Source organism: Vipera berus, assembly GCF_964194415.1.
Source record: "Vipera berus genome assembly, chromosome: 17".
In the NCBI taxonomy this organism is placed as follows: Eukaryota; Metazoa; Chordata; class Lepidosauria; order Squamata; family Viperidae; genus Vipera; species Vipera berus.
The window spans coordinates 3,267,748-3,284,753 of NC_138220.1; the positions used below are offsets into that span (position 1 = coordinate 3,267,748).

The 17,006-nt window shown below is 48.0% G+C and overlaps 1 protein-coding gene across 2 annotated transcripts in view; it reads right to left on the bottom strand.

Moving 5' to 3' along the window:
* AGRN (agrin) overlaps positions 1–17,006 on the bottom strand; it is a 128,421-nt gene that overhangs the window by 49,593 nt on the left and 61,822 nt on the right. The window lies entirely within an intron of this gene.

The following is a 17,006-nucleotide window of genomic DNA, read 5'->3' on the forward strand; positions in this document are numbered from 1 at the left end:
CTCTCTCTCTCTCTCTCTCTCTCTCTCTCTCTCTCTCTCTCTCTCTCTCTCTCACACACTCACACACACACACACACACACACAGACACAGACACACACACACATAAATGAATGATTCTACAATTCCCAGCAACCCCCTAAGGCAGGAGGTGAGGGATGCTGGGAGGTGTAGTTCAGCCATAAGGGCAGGGCCAGCTTAAATGAAAAACTTTCATACCACCCTGTCTGAAGCCGTCCTTTTTACCCTACACAGCCTGACCGTAATTCCATATAGGATTTTACAAGGGTGTGTGTGTGTGTGTGTGTGTGTGAGAGAGAGAGAGAGAGAGAGAGAGAGTGAGAGTGAGTGAGAGAGAGAGAGAGAGAGAGAGAGAGAGAGAAGCTTGTTTGCTCCCTAATAACAAATGCACCATTCTCTTGATCATGTAATCAGCTAAGCTGGCATAGACTCGTTTCCGATTTGCATTGCAAATGAAGCAGAGGTGACTTGGCTGTTCTTTTTTTAAAAAATTTTTGAAGGTTGAGGGTGTGGTGGGGGGGGGGAGAGTGGAAGGGAAGCCAGGCAAGGGAACCCTAAAAACCCAGAGCTGCTACCTTGAAGTAGCAGACAATGGGCTACCTACAAGATCTTGCTTAGATCTTTTGGGGACAGGTGCCAAATTTACATTCAGCTGCGCAAAGCCCTAGGCTAGCAGCCTGTACCTGTTTGATCTTGTACTTCCTGGCGATGAAACCCCCGGTTCTAAAACCCCTGCCTAGCTTAGTTAGGCTTGAGCGTTCACACTTGGCTGGCTGGTTTCCACGCCTTTTTAAAGATTTGCACCCTCCCTCCCCTGCGCAGAGAGACGGGGTCTGCAAGCCAAGGGAGGAGAGTCGGGGAGCAGAACCGGCTAACTCGAGCTATTCCACCAATTTGCTCTTGCTCGGCACCGAATCACAAGGGGTTTCCCATCCTCACCTTGCGGGCTCCGGTCTCAAGTGGAACGTCCAGGTGTTGACGCTTCCGTTGGCCAACCCGATGCACTACTCAACTGCTGGATCTCTGCTCAGGGTCCCATGTCAGAACCAGGAACGTGAGGTTGGAGATAAGGCATCTTTGGGGACCCTCTCGTTGGGAGAGGAGAAACCCAGACGCAGAAAGGGGCAGCCTTAACAGATTCAGTCCTGCCCCATCTGTGTCACCCAACAAGGAGCCTGCCAGAAGAGCTGGTCTACTGCCCGGGTTCAGACAACGCCTCTAGAAGGCTCCAGATTAGGAAGATTTGATTGACTTGACCAGCTCTGACTCTCTAGAGCAGGGCTGGAGAAAAAGGGAGTATCTTCCAGGTGCTTCTCAGCGCCATTATTTCTCCAGGAGTAGCTCTCTCTCCAGCGGGACCGCTGTGAATGATAGCTACACAACGTGTGAATGTTGCAGGTTTCTTAGCTCCAAGGAGTTGCTGCGACTTAAGCTCGCAGACAGGGGGCAGTGGAGGCAGGGAAGGCCACCTCAGGCAGTTATACCCAGGACACATCTGTAACACCCACACAGCCTTCAGCTCCATTGCTCAGGTAGAGTCCTCAACTACCCTGGGGACATTGCAACCGTCATAAATAGGAGTCGGTGGCCGAGCATCTGAATTTTGAATATGTGGCCTTGGGGGAGAGGCTGCAAACAGTCACGTGACAACAGTCCTGTTTTCCAGCGCGGCTGCGACGTCGAGCAGTCACTAAATGGATCGTTGTGATTTTTCCAGTGCTGCTCTAACTCCGAACAGTTACTAAATGGACCGCTGTAAGTCGAGGACTAGTCGTGGGCCAACCTTAGCTCAATACGGCTCGTCCAAGTAACCGGCACGCGGCACAAGGGTGCCGGGGGCCCGAATTCAGCATTTAAAGTTGGGTTTGAAGAACTAAGGAAGGATGAAAGAAAAAAAAACCAAGGCTGGAATATCTCTCATCATTAGCCATGGCTAATTTTACCCATCTGCGTGTGAGGTGATATTTTCTTTTCTTTTCTTTTTTTTTTTTGCATGGCTCCCACAGTGTCTGACCTGCTGTTTAGTTACTGCCGTTTAACGTGTACCTTGCGAATCTGAGGGGGGTGGAGGGTGTATGTCACCTCCCCGAGAAGGTCTGTATGTGGGTCGCAAGAGAGAGTAGGATTCGCATCCCACCTCTTGTTCTGCGCTCTTCCAAGTTACTGATTTGATTAGAACTGATTAGCATATCATGTTGGGGATTTTTCACGATTCTGTGGACACGGCACAGATACTCAGGGAGCGGAGAGGGAGGCGCGATTGCCGTATATAATATCAGTGGAAAAACAATTTTTTTTAAAAAAAAAAAGAAAGTATGAAAAATCATAAAGGGGAAGGGGAGAGAGAGAGAGAGAGAGGAAGAGCTTTGCCAGCGGTTCATTTACACTTCAATACACGGATATTTGGCTCCAGCTGCCTGGAGAATTTAAGCTCATATGCATGGCAACAATACGCTACTAAGAGACTAATATTGTCAAATAAAAAACGAACTCTCTTTCTCTTCTGCCCAATATCTAAAAGCAATTTATCATTTTTATGAAGCTCTGCAGACCGGCTCTTTCTCTGCTTTTCTTTTTTTTAAAACACACACACACAAAACCTAGCAGACAAATTCCTTCTCCCGCCCCCCCCCCAAAAAAAAGGGGGGAGATAAGGCATGGGGAAGAAGGAGGCAAGGGAAGTGATGAGCGTTTAAAAATGCTCAGAGAGTTGGTTGTGATTTTTTTCCCCACTTCCTCTTTTGCCTCCTCCTCCAAGCCCCTTACCCAGTTTTTCCAAGACTTGGGCTGAAGTTGTAGCACATTAGTGAGCTGTCAGTCAAAGAGACAGAAAAGAGCTTTTCCCTGCAAGGGGAAAAAAGAAAAAAAAAGCTCCTTTTTTGCCCAAGACGTCACACTTCTCAAGGAATACACAATCAGATATCGGGACTGTAGCTCAAGGAGCAAGGCAGTTGCTTTGCAAAACACTCCTGGTTCGGCCCCGAATGTTTTACATTAAGGAGATCAGATTGTGGGGATGTAACTCTCTTCGCCCAAGCAAACGTCCAGCGGCTGCTAAAAAGCCCCCCCCCCCACACACACACCCTCTTTTCACTTCCCATGCTTCTTTTTCCTAGATCAGCACCATGGACAGGGCCAAGCTGCCGAATTTAGCAGCCCCTTTAATTTCCCAAGATGCCTGCAGCACTCAGCAGCATTGTGGGAAATTAAAAGCAGGGCTGAGTTACAGCCCTCCAGGACTGTGGGGGTGGGGTGGGGTGGGAGAACTCTGCAGAGAAATTCAACAGTGTTCAGTTTTGGGAGATGGATGCCTCCAATTCTGAAGCTCCCGAATCTCCAGTTGGACGCTTCCAAAGGAAGGACGATGGGAGACGCTGTTTGGCTAGCGAAGGTCATTTAGGTAGCCCCTCAAGGACAAGGCAGCGACGTGTCCTCGTAGAACTGCGATTCAGAAGCCTCTACGCTTGAACAGATGCTGGTCCTTTTTTTTTTTTTTTTGCTTTCCATGGAGTCCCTGTGTGTATTCAAACCTTCTTCCAATAATGCCGGATGCTTTTCTCAACTTCATCTCTCAGGAATTCCTCCAGTTCCTGGCCTGTCTTGGTTTATTAACTGCAGCTCAGCCCACGGGGGGGGGGGGGGAAAGAAGGGAAAATGGAGACAGGGCTGATGTGTTGTGTGCCACTTCTAGATAATTGGTTTTGAAAGACTGGCCAGACCAATCCAGAGATGGTGTGCATGCTCTTCACACTCTCGAGTGCTGTAGCCCCAGAAGCTCGGACTGCAGGCTCAGATCAATAGCCACACAAAGAATTTAACCCAATCCAGAAGGTCCATGATCCATGCGACATTTATTTTGGGGCCGAGAGTGATGTCACTGCCAACCGAACCAGCTGTATCTCCCGGCAGTCTATATTTTGTCTCAAGATTAGCGTTTCTCGACCTTGGCAACTTTTTAAGATACGTGGACGTCAACGTCTGCTGCCTGGAAGTTTGAAGTCCACATGCCTTCAAATTGCCCCGCTTGAAAAACACGGCTGTAGATCAACCTACAGAACCACAGTTATTTATCTCTACGAATGATCTTTGAGAAGAACAGAATGACATTTAATTAACTGAGACCAATGCATTTAGACAATACAAATCCACTCCGCCGAGAAAGGATGGGGAAGAACTGGAGGTCCGTAGGACTGGTGAAAAGGGTTGCCAATGAATGCCGATGGGAACGCAGCTAGCACTCTTAGGCTCCACCGATAGAAGTGTAACTTCCAAACCATAGGAAGAACTTAATTCCACTTTGTTCTAAGTTGGTCAGTACCATCCAGAGCTGGACCCCATCCTTGAAGGAGGATTTTCAGCAGGTGGAGCCGTTTCAGAGGCAGCCGTGAAAAAAAACACACAGCTGAGGACAGATGCCCCGCCAAAAGGTCTCATATAAACAAAGGTGGCGTGTTTCCTCATTTCAAAAATGTAAGATGCCGAAGCCTAGCCTTATTCCAACTGAAAGTTAGAAGGAACTTCCTAACTTGGGAAGTGATGGGACTTCTCATATAGGGTATCTTCAACTTCCTATAAGGATTTCCATCGGATTTCCCTAGAGCAGGGGACCAAATTCCAGGAATCACGATGTTCCCAATTAGTCTAGGATTCTTTCAAAGCTCGATCAGATATTCGTTGGCCAGACAAAAGAGCAGAATCACCTCGCATGGAGTTACAACATTTTTCCAAGGGACTTTCCATCGGAGAGAAATGAGGGGGGCCAGCAGCAAAGGGGACCCGTTTTCTAAGTTTGGATCGTCCCGTTTTTCTCCCTTAGTTTCTCAACGGACCTACTTTGCACCTCCCACCCATGTCACTTTGAGCTGTTCCCTTTGTTGCGAGATCATTTTAACCCTCCCTTGTTCATCCTGTCAGGTCCAAGGCCTGGTGAATAATTTAGCACCTATTCACCAAGAGCGTGTGGGACACAGCTGGATTGGGAGGCAATGAAAAATGTATGAACGCCAAGTGGGTGACATATGGCTGAGTTACGTCCTCGCTCTTTCCGGCACCCTGTTTACTCATTCCAATGTGGCTCCGCAGAACCTCCAACTTCTCAGCACGGTGCCGGGCGAGGGCCCCAGCGTTGAAGCTCATCGGTCCGCCCTAGCAAAATAACATCCCTTGGATCCTCCAGGCATCAGTCCTGCGCCAAGCTTGGGATTGAGCGTCAACACCTGAGGTCTGTTCGCCCACCGGCGCACAAAAGCAGAGGAGCCGGAAAAATGAGCGGGCCCGTTCTCCAAAGCCGGCGAAAGTGGAAGTCCCAAAGAGCAGCCAAAATTGAAGCACAGGAAAGATCTGACAAACTTCTAAAGGTGAACTTTCTGCCCAAGATTTCTTCCTTTTAGAATTAGAATAACAGAGCTGAAAGGGACCTTGGAGGTCTTCTAGTCCAACCTCCTTGCTCAGGAAGGAAACCCTGTAGCATTCCAAACAACTGGCTGTCCAGTCTCTTCTTAAAAACTTCCAGTGTTGGAGCATTTCACAGCTTCTGGAGGCAAGTTGTTCCATTGGTTAATTGTTCTCACTGTCAGGAAGTTTCTCCTTAGTCCCAGGTTGCTTCTCTCCTTGATTAATTTCCATCCGTTGCTTCTTGTCCTGCCTTTGGGTGACTTTGGAGAATAGCTTGACTCCCTCTTCTTTGGGGCAGCCCCTGAGATTGTTCAGAAGAAGACTTATCTTTTGCCTCCTTTTCTATACCTGCCTGAGTTTTGGGTGGGTGGGGGTTAATTTGGTTCTTGGCATCCAAGGAAGGACGCTCTTGATTTGGGGTCCTGGGATTCTCAGTTTAGGACAGAATAAGGAAAGCAGCTGTGAAGGGCTGAGTAGTAAATCTACTAATTTCTTCATTGCAATTCATGCCAGTTAATAAATTCTGTTCCCAATCAGGACAATTACACATGGGAAGGGGTTTGAAAAAAACAACAACCAATAGTGTCCCCATTCTTTCTTTCTTTCTTTCTTTCTTTCTTTCTTTCTTTCTTTCTTTCTTTCTTTCTTTCTTTTTCTTTCTTTCTTTTTCTCTTTCTTTTTCTTTTTCTTTCTTTCTCTCTTTCTTTCTTTCTTTCTTTCTTTCCTTTCTCTTCTTCTTTCCTCTTTCTCCTCTTCCTCCTCCTGTTCTTCTTCCTTTCCCCTTTCCTCTTCCTCCCCTCTTCTCCTCCTCCTCCTCCTTGATGTCAGATTTTAATGAATTAAATTAACTTAAATTAATTCTTCAACATGAGGTATTCTCTCAACCCGAGAGGGGCAGTGGAGGATTAAAATTTTCTGTGTCTAAACACACAAAAGGGGGTTTTTCAGGGGGGGGGTCTACTCAAAGAAAGGGCAAGGGACACACATAGTGGCGTTCTCTCGCCAACCCGTTTTTCTCTTTATGAGAGAGATTCTCCACCGCTTGCAAAAGGTGTTCATTACGGACCACTATACTCTTCCGCCTGAGTTGGGTCTAATCTTTTGAGCAAACAACGATAGATCCAGCTCAAACTAGCCTTGGAAAGAGAGGCACAAAAGACGGCCTTTTCTCTACTTTTTTTCTTTCTTTCTGTGAAGTAATTGGTTTAATTGGCTTCTGAGTCCAAAGGCTAGAAGGCGCTTTTTAAAAGCCCTTGACTCCTCTTCACTCTTTCATTACTACCTCTTGAGGTGGCTCCCTGCTGTGTAAAGAAGGATCTACCTTGGCGTTTTTTTTTTTTTGATGGTTTATTTCTCCATCCAAAGGGAGAAATAAATGCAGCCGAGAAGAGAGCAGGGCACCTTGCTTTCACGGAAAAGGCCTTCCTTTTTTGAGGGATGGATAGAGCGAGCCAAGAATCGGATGGAGGCTCCAGGGAAAGGGCCCCACAGAGTCCTCCTGTCAATAGTTAAGAATAAGAATAAGTTGGAAGGGACCTTGGAGGTCATCTAGTCCAACCCCTATTGCTTAACAATAGGTGTTTGTTTTTTTACTCAACTATCTTTGGATGGGCCCACCGAAGACTCTTTAAAAGCCATATGCTATGGTTCACAAGACTGTACTTTCAGGATTGGGCAAACCTGAGTCCTTGTGAATGGGTTACAATCATTATCACACCACTAACCTCTGACTCACAAACCACTACAACTGGATTCACATATTATATACCAAGCCATAAAAGGATGTATTTGGAATCATGCAATGAAAAGATTGGAGAAGGGATCTTAAGAGGCCATCTAGGTTAACCCCCTGTTGAGTACAGGAATCTGCCACTAGGCCATCCCCAATGGACGGTTGTCCAGCCTGTCCTCAGTGAAGAAAAGATTCCCCACTATTGGGTCAAATCTGACAATTTTTCTCCCCACCCACCCCAGGAACTTCTTCATCCAGAAGCCCAACTAGAAATTGCTTCTAAAATTGTAGAATGGAGTCCCTGGAGAACATTTAGTCCCAACTCCTTGCCCGGTGAAGGAATCCATTCCTATAGAATCTCTGACAAATGGAAACAAATCTCTGTTGAATACACACACACACAAACATACACAAACACGTACACACAAACCGCAGGAGTCCCCCACTTTCCGAGATTGCCCCCTCCATTATGGAACCGCTGGACATACCTTCTGATGTTCTACCAAGCTCTACTTCCTCATAACGTCAACCCACTTGTTTCTCATTCTGGCTTCTGGGATGACTGAATAATTCTGCCCTAGCTTCTCCACAACAGCCCTTCCGATATTTGTGACTTTCTGCAGACTTCTCTGGTCAAAATATATACCTTTCCAGCTCTTTTACATCTCAGAAAACCTCCTTGGGACCTGCTCAAATTTAACACAGTCCGTCCTCATTTGCTGTGTCCAGAACCGGACAACCAGTTTACAGCCCCTGATAAGATTCATAAAGGTAAAGGTAAAGGTTCCCCCGCACATGCGTGCCAGTCGTTTCCAACTCTAGGGGCCGGTGCTCATCTCCGTTTCAAAGCCGAAGAGCCAGCGCTTGTCCAAGGACGTCTCCGTGGTCATGACTAGACGCCAAAGGTGCACAGAACGCTGTTCCCTTCCCACCGTAGTGGTCCCTATTTTTCTACTTGCGTTTTTACGTGCTTTCGAACTGCTAGGTTGGCAGAAGCTGGGACGCGTAACAGGCGCTCACTGTTACGCGGCACTCGGGATTCGACCCGCCAAACTGCCGAACATCTGATCGACAAGCTCAGCGTCCTAACCCACTGAGCCACCGTGTCCCTTAAGATTCATGGAAGATGCTAAACCAAACTTTTGAATTTCCTCGACAGGAAGGGTGAAATCTGATTTACTCTTCCCCATTTCTGGATCCTGACCTTCATCCTTCTCAAGCAAGAGGGTGCTGAAAAAGGGACCCGGGCCCTTACTGGCTGTCTGAACTTTGCACTGAGGTTTTGAAAGCAGGCCAAAATAGTTGCCTATTTTCTGCAAGTAGGAACAAACCCAAGATTCCTAGAAAGCCAGAAACAGACTGGACACAGCGGGCAGCCCGCTGCTATGGTGCGCAATCTGTGCAATGAGTTAATTAACTTGCTTTAATTATCATTCTAGTCTTGTCTTTCTAAATTTGAATACCTATACCAACTTCTCTCTGTGTGTGTGTCTGTGTGTGTGTGTAGAGAGAGAGAGAGAGAGAGAGAGAGAGATGAAAAAATAACAACAGAGAAAACATGGACAGGTGATGATTTATCTTACTACAGATAGTCCTCAACTTACAACAGTTTACTTAGGGATGGTTTGAAGTTATAACAGCACTGGAAAAAAAATGACTTAGGACCATTTCTCACACTTAACGACCACTGCAGCATCCCCATTGGTCACATGATCGAAATTCGGATGCTTGGCGACTGACTCATACTTATGACGGTTGCAGTGTCCCAGGGTCATGTGATCTTTAGTTCTTTTGTGATTACATAGGGATTTTAGGCTACTCCTGCTTTCCACTCCTCTCCCAGGTTCCTCCTTAGACATTTGGAGGAGTCATTCTCCTTCTTCGCTTGCTCTCCAAACAGCCCAACTGTATCCTCTTCCACCATCCCTACCCATCCATGTCCAGCTCTGGGAGGAATATCTTATTAGTTAAGAATATTATGCACACACACAGCCGGCGAAAAAAATCATCCCTTTGCCCCCCAACAATCCCCACTCACAAGACGACATCGCGCAACTATCCGTAGCCTACGAATTTGTCAAGCGCCGGGGTATAAAGGTATAAAGATTTATTGCAAGCTTAAGCTCTCTACAAGAATCTGAGCTACTAAACGGTCCAAGCAAGTTGGTGGTAGATAAAAGAGTCCGTGGAATTCAAGGTGGGATGGAGCTAGATCTCTTATGGGTGTGAAGGGACTCGCGACCGATGGCACGTTTGACCCCCTCCATCCCTTGGGCTCAGCCTGGTCATCTCCCAACGAACTCCTATCGTCAGACCTACTTTCGTACGCAGCCGTAACCATCTGAACGACATCAGTCCCTATTTCCCAAGGTTTAGCCCTTGCCTTCCTAACAAAGCCAACCTCTTTGCTTCTTTTTGGGTCTTGATCAAATCCATCCCCGCAACGCTTTCCATCTTCACTCCCGTTTCATTACCTCCCACCCCTTTCTCTTCGCTTCCCCCACATGCATCATCTCTTCTCCTTCCCTCTAATGTATTAATTCATTCTGTTTATTATTTATTTCCGTTCCTTTCCAAGCGGCAATCTTCCATATGCCGTGGTCAACACCAGATGGTTCCATAAATATTGATCGCCACCCTCTTGCCCACCCCACGTTTTAGCAAGACAGGGAAGGTGCAGAAGAGACCACCTCGTCTTCATCGCCCCAACGTCCCTCTTTAACGATAAGGACTAGCATGGTCCCTCGTGGCACCTTCTGCCCAGTCTTCCGCAAAGCCAGTTTTACCCCAAGCAAGCCCCACATTACCCCAGGCAAGAGTTTTAAGAGAAAGGTTATCGTAGCCCCCATATATCGTCCCAGAAGTGCAGGCAAGGAAGTGAGTCGCTCAGGAGGAGCCCGATGCTCGCTTAAATTAAATTAAGGCCCCGGAGAATTGTCCCACTTACTTTGCTTCAATGGGAGAGGGCTCGAAATTGGCGGAGCAGAGGTGGGAATCTTCCAAGCTTCACGAAATGATCTAGGGATCCCCATCGTAATAAAGGCAGGCGATGATTCCTGATTAAATAGCAAAACTGCAGGCGAGCCATTAAAGGCACAAGTGTTCTTCTTAGATTTATTACTTTTTATGAAATGAAATCTTATCTCAGGGTGGCAGGGAAGCACCAGGCTCTCTCTTCCCCCCCCCCCCATGCATGATAGAGAAGAAACCGACAACGTGGGGCTGAATTTCTTCAGCGCACATCATCCCTAACCACTGGTGATGTTCTGCCCCACCACCACCACCACCCAAGCAGCAGGTTGGCGTCACGCGACTTGAGTTTCGAATCGTTGCTTCTTTGAAGTTGGAGAGAGTTTTCTTTGGCGGTCCAAAAAAAAAAGGCTTGCGAAGGCAAGAGTTGAGCTTTGCTGGCTGGGCATCATGGGAGCTGGAATTCAACCTGTCTGGAAGGCAAGAGCGGGGCAGATGGTTGGCATCTGAGAAGGGGCCTGTCCAGCTGTTCACCGAAGACTTCTGGAAAGGGGATCGCCCGTCGCCTCTTGATGAAGTCAACGGAGATGGACGCTCCTTGATTTTTAATCTCCCGAGATTCGATCTGGATGGCGAGAGCTGGTCCAGTAAGTGTGTACTTGGCGATGGGGTTAATGCTCGCCGCCTAAACACAGCAGGGCTTAGCGTCTGTACAGCCCATCCACTGCATTTCTCTGAAACGACTGCAGCTTACAGGATGAACTTCGCAGTCCAGGAGCGTCCCTGGTGGGGGAATTTTTGCCCAGACCCCTTCCTCAACCTGACTCCGGGTCCGAGTGACTTAGCAACACCCAACTCATTTCAGCAATCAACTGCATGCTTAAGAGTGCCATTTCCCCTACCCCCTAATTAATTACTTCTTCCCCTACTTGGTGAACCAATAAATCAATGTCGAGCAATCGGCCAACTGCTTAGGAATATACAAATACCACCTCAGGCACCCTTGTTGGCAGGGAGCAGACGGGAGGGCCATCTGTCAGAGATGCACAGAGCAGGGGCTTGGAGCAGAGGACGGCTGCCAGTTCCTTGGGCAACTTTGAAATGTGTGGACGTTTTGGACAATGGCCGCGACGGCTGGGGAATTCTGGGAGTTGAAGTCCACCTAGCTTCAGTCGCTCAGGAAGGCTGGACTAGAGGATCAAAGAGAAAGGAAGGAAGGCAAAAAGAAGATGCCAAGCGCTGGGCAAATTAGGAAATCAGGCAGTTCCGATGAGATTTGTTGCGAGCTTCAGCTCTCTACAAGAATCTGATCTACTAACGGTCAAGGGAAATGAGCGGGAATTAAGAAGGCGTTCAAGATGGGCTGGACTTAGATCTCTCGTGAGTGTGCAGGGATTCATGACTTATGACACGTTTGACCCCTCCTTCGGGCTCAGCCTGGTCATCTCTTACGGAGGATATGTCAAAGAGGAAAAACAAAAATGAGATGGACACCGGGGGTCATTCCTTGGAACTCTTCACCACTCATCAGTTGGCAAAATGGGTTGCTCTTCGCGCTGGCTGCCTCAACTGTGGTCAGACGTCACGGAGTCCACCCATCCTACAAACTCTTGAGGATGTGACTCTCCGCGGCTTTCCAAAGCAACTGCCTTGGTGAAGCAGAATGACCTGTGGAAATCTCAGCCCCCACCGCCCCACCGCACAAACAAAAACACTTAGTAACACAAGCAAAACAGCCAGAACAGAGCATCTGGGCAGCCTATAAATAAAAAAAGTACAAATAAGTCTAAGAAAAGAAACCACGGTGGGAGAGGAGAGATTGGATGTCTCTCCCACACCGTAACAGAAATGAGGTAAAGTAAAATCAAGTCCAGCCTTAACGGAAATATCTGGAGAGTGAGAATAACGGTAGCGAAAACTTCTGCAGTTAGGAAGATTGGTCACAGATTCGGAAGGAATCTTGGAGGTCATCTAGTCCAACCCCCTCCTCTCACAGGAGACCTATACAGCTTCTGATCATGGTCTGAATCAGATTGGGAACTGGGCAAGCCCCGTCCCAAAACAGAAGTCCCAATGTCTCATCTGGACTGTGTATAAAATCCCGGCCGCCCAAGAATGGCACAATGCATTTACAGAGAAGTAAGCTACTGAAATAGCCCGATAGCGGTTTCTCCTCGTACCGAGCCATGAGAACAGAAAATACAGCACAAACAAACATTTTCTCAGATTGGCAAAATCTGGGAGAGCCAAGGCGGTTTCCCCCCCCCAGAAAATAAGTGTTGAAAATCCAGAGGCGAGTTGCAGAAACCTGCCGGCAGCTGCTTGGGCATGAAAACCAATTACTGGGTGAGTGCAGAGGCTTGCTCGGCGCACTTCCTCGGCACTCATGGAAAAGGTGGAGGAAACAGTCCCTTCGAGCATGCGCCGAGTGCCCTCCAGATCCAACCATTGGAACTCCAGGCCTCTTGCCTTCCAAGCCGGCGCTTGCTCACGTCTTAGCCGCTCCGGATCACGCCTGTACACATTGCCACACACACACACACACACACACGTGTCCCTCGCCAACTCACACTGGGGCAGAGAAACAATCAGAAAAACACAGCGGGAAAGGCGATTAAAGCTCCCAGGTGGGAAACAGTAGTGTAGGATTTACCTAGCTCCGTATCTTTTTAAAAGCCTGCGAACGCCGGAGCGTTGAGCTGGAAAAATGAACACTTGTTCGAGCCCAGAGCTTCCGTCGGATTCGCCTGCCTCAAAACGCGACTTCGAAGAGATAACCAAAGAGTATTTTGGGGAGGAAAAGGCTTTCACCAGCCTACTGGACCCCCCCCCCCCGAAGTTTGGGATTTGGGGGGCGAGGGGGGAGGAAAAAAAAGCCTGTATCACAGAGAGCTACAAAATGGGTACATTTATCGCAAGATTTAAGTTGATTGCAAAAGTTGTTGGGAAACCACATTTGTGTCTGGGACTTTGGATCTCCAAGAGGAACATCCTGGGTCAAATTTACGATTCTCAAACTCCGCTGGAAAATAACGACTGTGAAAAACAATATTTCAGTGGCCCTCCTCAACATATGCAAAGAACACATTTCTATGTGTTGGAGGACTGCTTTCTTGTTTTTTGTTTTAAATGTTAAGTGTTTATAATAGCTCAAGTCCGGGATGCTATTTTGTATTTTCACTTGAGGTGTGAAAATGTTTCCCCACACCAAAGAGTTTTTTTTTTCTCCTTTCCTTTTTAATACAGCCCACATTGGGAGAGGAGGCTGTCCTAAGATAACCTCGTATCATGCAGGAAGAAGGGGGGAGGGAAGGGGGGGGAAGACAGTTACAATATGATTGCTGTTAATTTCGAAAGAAATGCCCAAAACGGATGCAAAACTAGAGGGTCCTTGGTGCACTCTGAGCTCCGTTGTTTTCTTGCAGACGTTTCATTACCAAACTAGGCAACGTCACCAGTGCACCGCTGAGAATTGGGTAATGCTAAGCACATTGCTAAGCACATTGATTTGTGCTTTAAATTGTAAGCCGCCCTGAGTCTTCGGAGAAGGGCGGGATATAAATGGGATTAAAATTTTTTTTTTAAAAAAATTAAATTAAAAAATTACATTAATGAAACATCGGCAAGAAACAAACCCTGAGCTGCAAATATTTGCTTCCATCGGAATTAAAACTGAATGTAGCTCCATTTGGGGGGGGGGAGGGGGTGTGTTCCTTGATGGGACAATGCAACTATATCTTTACTTACTCCCCATATCTGAATGAGGTTGTGGTATCCGACATAAGGGGTTCTTAGGCCTCTAGCGTGCCGGAACTAGAAAACACGGTTTCTTATCATCGGTGTGTGTGTGTGTGTGTGTGTGTGTGTGTGTGTGTGTGTGTGTTCAGGAATCTGGCTCCCCACTTCTCCTCTTCATTCAGCCTCAATCAAGAACGTAATTCTCCATGGTCAATTTTCCGTCCTTAAATTCCATCGTCCCCTGGATTCTGCTTAGACTGGAAAACATTGCAAGGCTAAATAAAGGGGGTCCAGGTTCCCCCGCCCAGCCTTTGGGTCTGCGTGCCCAAGATTTACAAGGCAACCCCATCCCCAGATCAAAGCCGAAGGGTGGAGAGGCCTCAAGGCTGGTGGAACCTTATTCCTCCAGAGAGTTTTTGCAAAAGGGCATCTCTCAAGTATTATATATTTAAATCACCACGGGATGCCGGGAAGTAGCGATGGGGAGGGGAGAAAAGCCGATATCAATTCTGCATGAAGCCGAAGTGCCTGTTGCTATGGAGATACGCGAGGCCACCGATCCGACTGGCGGTCTCAGTGCTCGGCCCCTCCTCCTCCTCCTCCCCGCCAGCCCCTCCATCCCTTCCATCAATATTAATTGCATCACCCCAGGCTGGTGCCAGGATGGATGAGGGTCCCCACCGAGTTTTCCCAAGCTTCAGGGGAACAGCAGGAGACACTGCCTGATTTGAAACAGAGGAGAAGGCTTGGGAAAGCAAATACAGATCACAGGAGACATCAGCTTCGGTCTTCCCTGCTTCGAACCTTCGGATGCCGGCATTGGGCTCCCCCCCCTCCCCCTTGCTATGAATCTGAGAGATTGATAACAGGCAGTCCTTGACTTACGACCACCGCGGGAGGCCAAAATTTCTGTGGCTCAGCGAGACACTGGTGACGTGAGCCTTGCCCCCCCATTTTACGCCCTTTCTCCCCGCAGTTAATCAGTGAATCACTTCCCTTGGGAAATTAGAAACACACGGCGGAATGAGTCCGGCTTCCCCATTGACTTTGCTTGCCAGAAGGCCGCAAAAGGGGATCGCGTTATTCCCCCCCCGGGACACAGCGCAACCGGTCCTAAATACGAGTCAGTCGCCAAGCGACTTAAAATTTTGATCACCTGACCGTGGGGATGCTGTAAACTCTCGTTTAAGTGCTTGGAAAGTGGTGGGAAGTCCCCTTTTTGCAATGCGGTTGCCATTTCAAATGGTCACTAAAGACGGTTAAATCAAGAAAGGATCTTCTATCTCAGGTGGATTTGGCAAAGGGACAAAAGTCTCCCAATTCAGAGCGTGCTGAGTTTCAAAAGGCAGACTCGGGTTAATTCGGCAGGGAAGGGGGAAAAAAACAAAAACCTCTACTATTTGCAAAGCAGTAAAACAGTCTGTTGCTCTGACAGCTGGACTGACAACGGGAGAGACCCCCGTTTGAGTGAGCTTTTCCCAGATGCATTTAATCCTTCAGCTCTCCTTCCTGACTTTAATAGCCCTCTTGCTTGAGAAAGTATCTTATTAACTAAAATGTCCTCGCTTCAGCTAGTTTGGGGAAAAGGCAGCATGTCAGTATAGCTTATAATAATAATAAAAAAAAGTTGGAAGGGACCTTGGAGGTCATCTAGTCCAACCCCCTGCTCAGGCAGGAAACCCTATTCCATTTCAGACAAACGGCCGTCCAGTCGCTTCTTAAAAATCTCCAGTGTTGGAGCATTCACCACTTCTGGAGGCAAGTCATTGATCAAGGACTTTCCTTTTTACACTGGAAGGAGGCACGGTTCAAAAACGGCTTGAATGTTCCCTTTAGGCACCTAAGGAAATAAAAATCTGGGACATCTCCGTAATTTGAGTCCATCAATTATCCTAGGAGGCTCCCACATGGATGGATTGGCTCTTTTAAAGATTACTGGGGGGGGGGGGAAACCTAGCATGCATTACTTATTAATGCACAGGACTCCCAAGACAACTTGTGATGACGTTGCGGTGAGGGTGGCCTTTGCATTTATTTAATATCAAGACCGATAAGGCTGTTTTCCAAGTATTGATTCCAAGCAATCTCGTATTGCTGCAGCTCCAGCCCTTCATTGTCAGGTGCCATATTGGAAGAAAGCTTCTTTTACTCATTTGAGGCTTCCGCAAGGCAGAGGCGTCCGGAGCGAACCCATCTCCATCCGGTGTCTTCTTCACTTACAACTCCATCTCTCTTAGTCACCAACCGGCCTCACCTCTCCACTTGTCTGTTCCAATGCCCACGTTCAGACAGCAAAGTAAGACATTCTGCACATGGGATCAAAAAAAGAGGCGACTTGGCAGACTCTTCGCTTCAGGCCTCTCGGAGAGAAAAGTCCTAAGTAAAAGGCTCAGTGGGTGAGGACGCTGAGCTTGTCGATCAGAAGGTCGGCAGTTTGGCGGGTCAAATCCCGAGTGCCGCGTAGCAGAGCGAGCGCCTGTTACGCGTCCCAGCTTCTGCCAACCTAGCAGTTCGAAAGCACGTAAAAATACAAGTAGAAAAACAGGGAACGCTCCGGTGGGAAGGGAACAGCGTTCCGTGCGCCTTTGGTGTCTAGTCATGCCGGCCACATGACCACGGAGACGTCCTCGGACAAGCGCTGGCTCTTCGGCTTTGAAACGGAGATGAGCACCGGCCCCTAGAGTCGGAAACGACTAGCACGCATGTGCAGGGGAACCTTTACCTTTTACCTTAAAAGATTTAAGGATGTTTCCTGGGACCACAGAGAAGAAGGATCGGATGAGCTGGCTGTGGCAAGGGGGAAAAAAAACAAACCCCAGCGCATTTTGATGGTGAACGTTAGGAACTTAAGAAAACCCTGAAGACTAAGCTAGTTCCAAAAGTAGCTCAATTTGGACTTGATGGATTTCTTGGCAGCAAAACTGGCTTGCCCAAGCTGCTCATGGCTGCAGGGTTGAGTCCAAATCGCCGCTCACAATCACCCAGATGTCCTGCCGTGTTCAGCCATTTGTCATAATTCTGGTTGCAACAAGGACGCCAAGGGTTGTGTGTGTGGGGAGGAAATTGGTTGATGGACTGGCTGGCTCGATCATCAGCATTAATCCGCAGGAGAGGCAGAAAAGAGTGTGCGGGGGGGGGGGGCGGGTCTGAGGG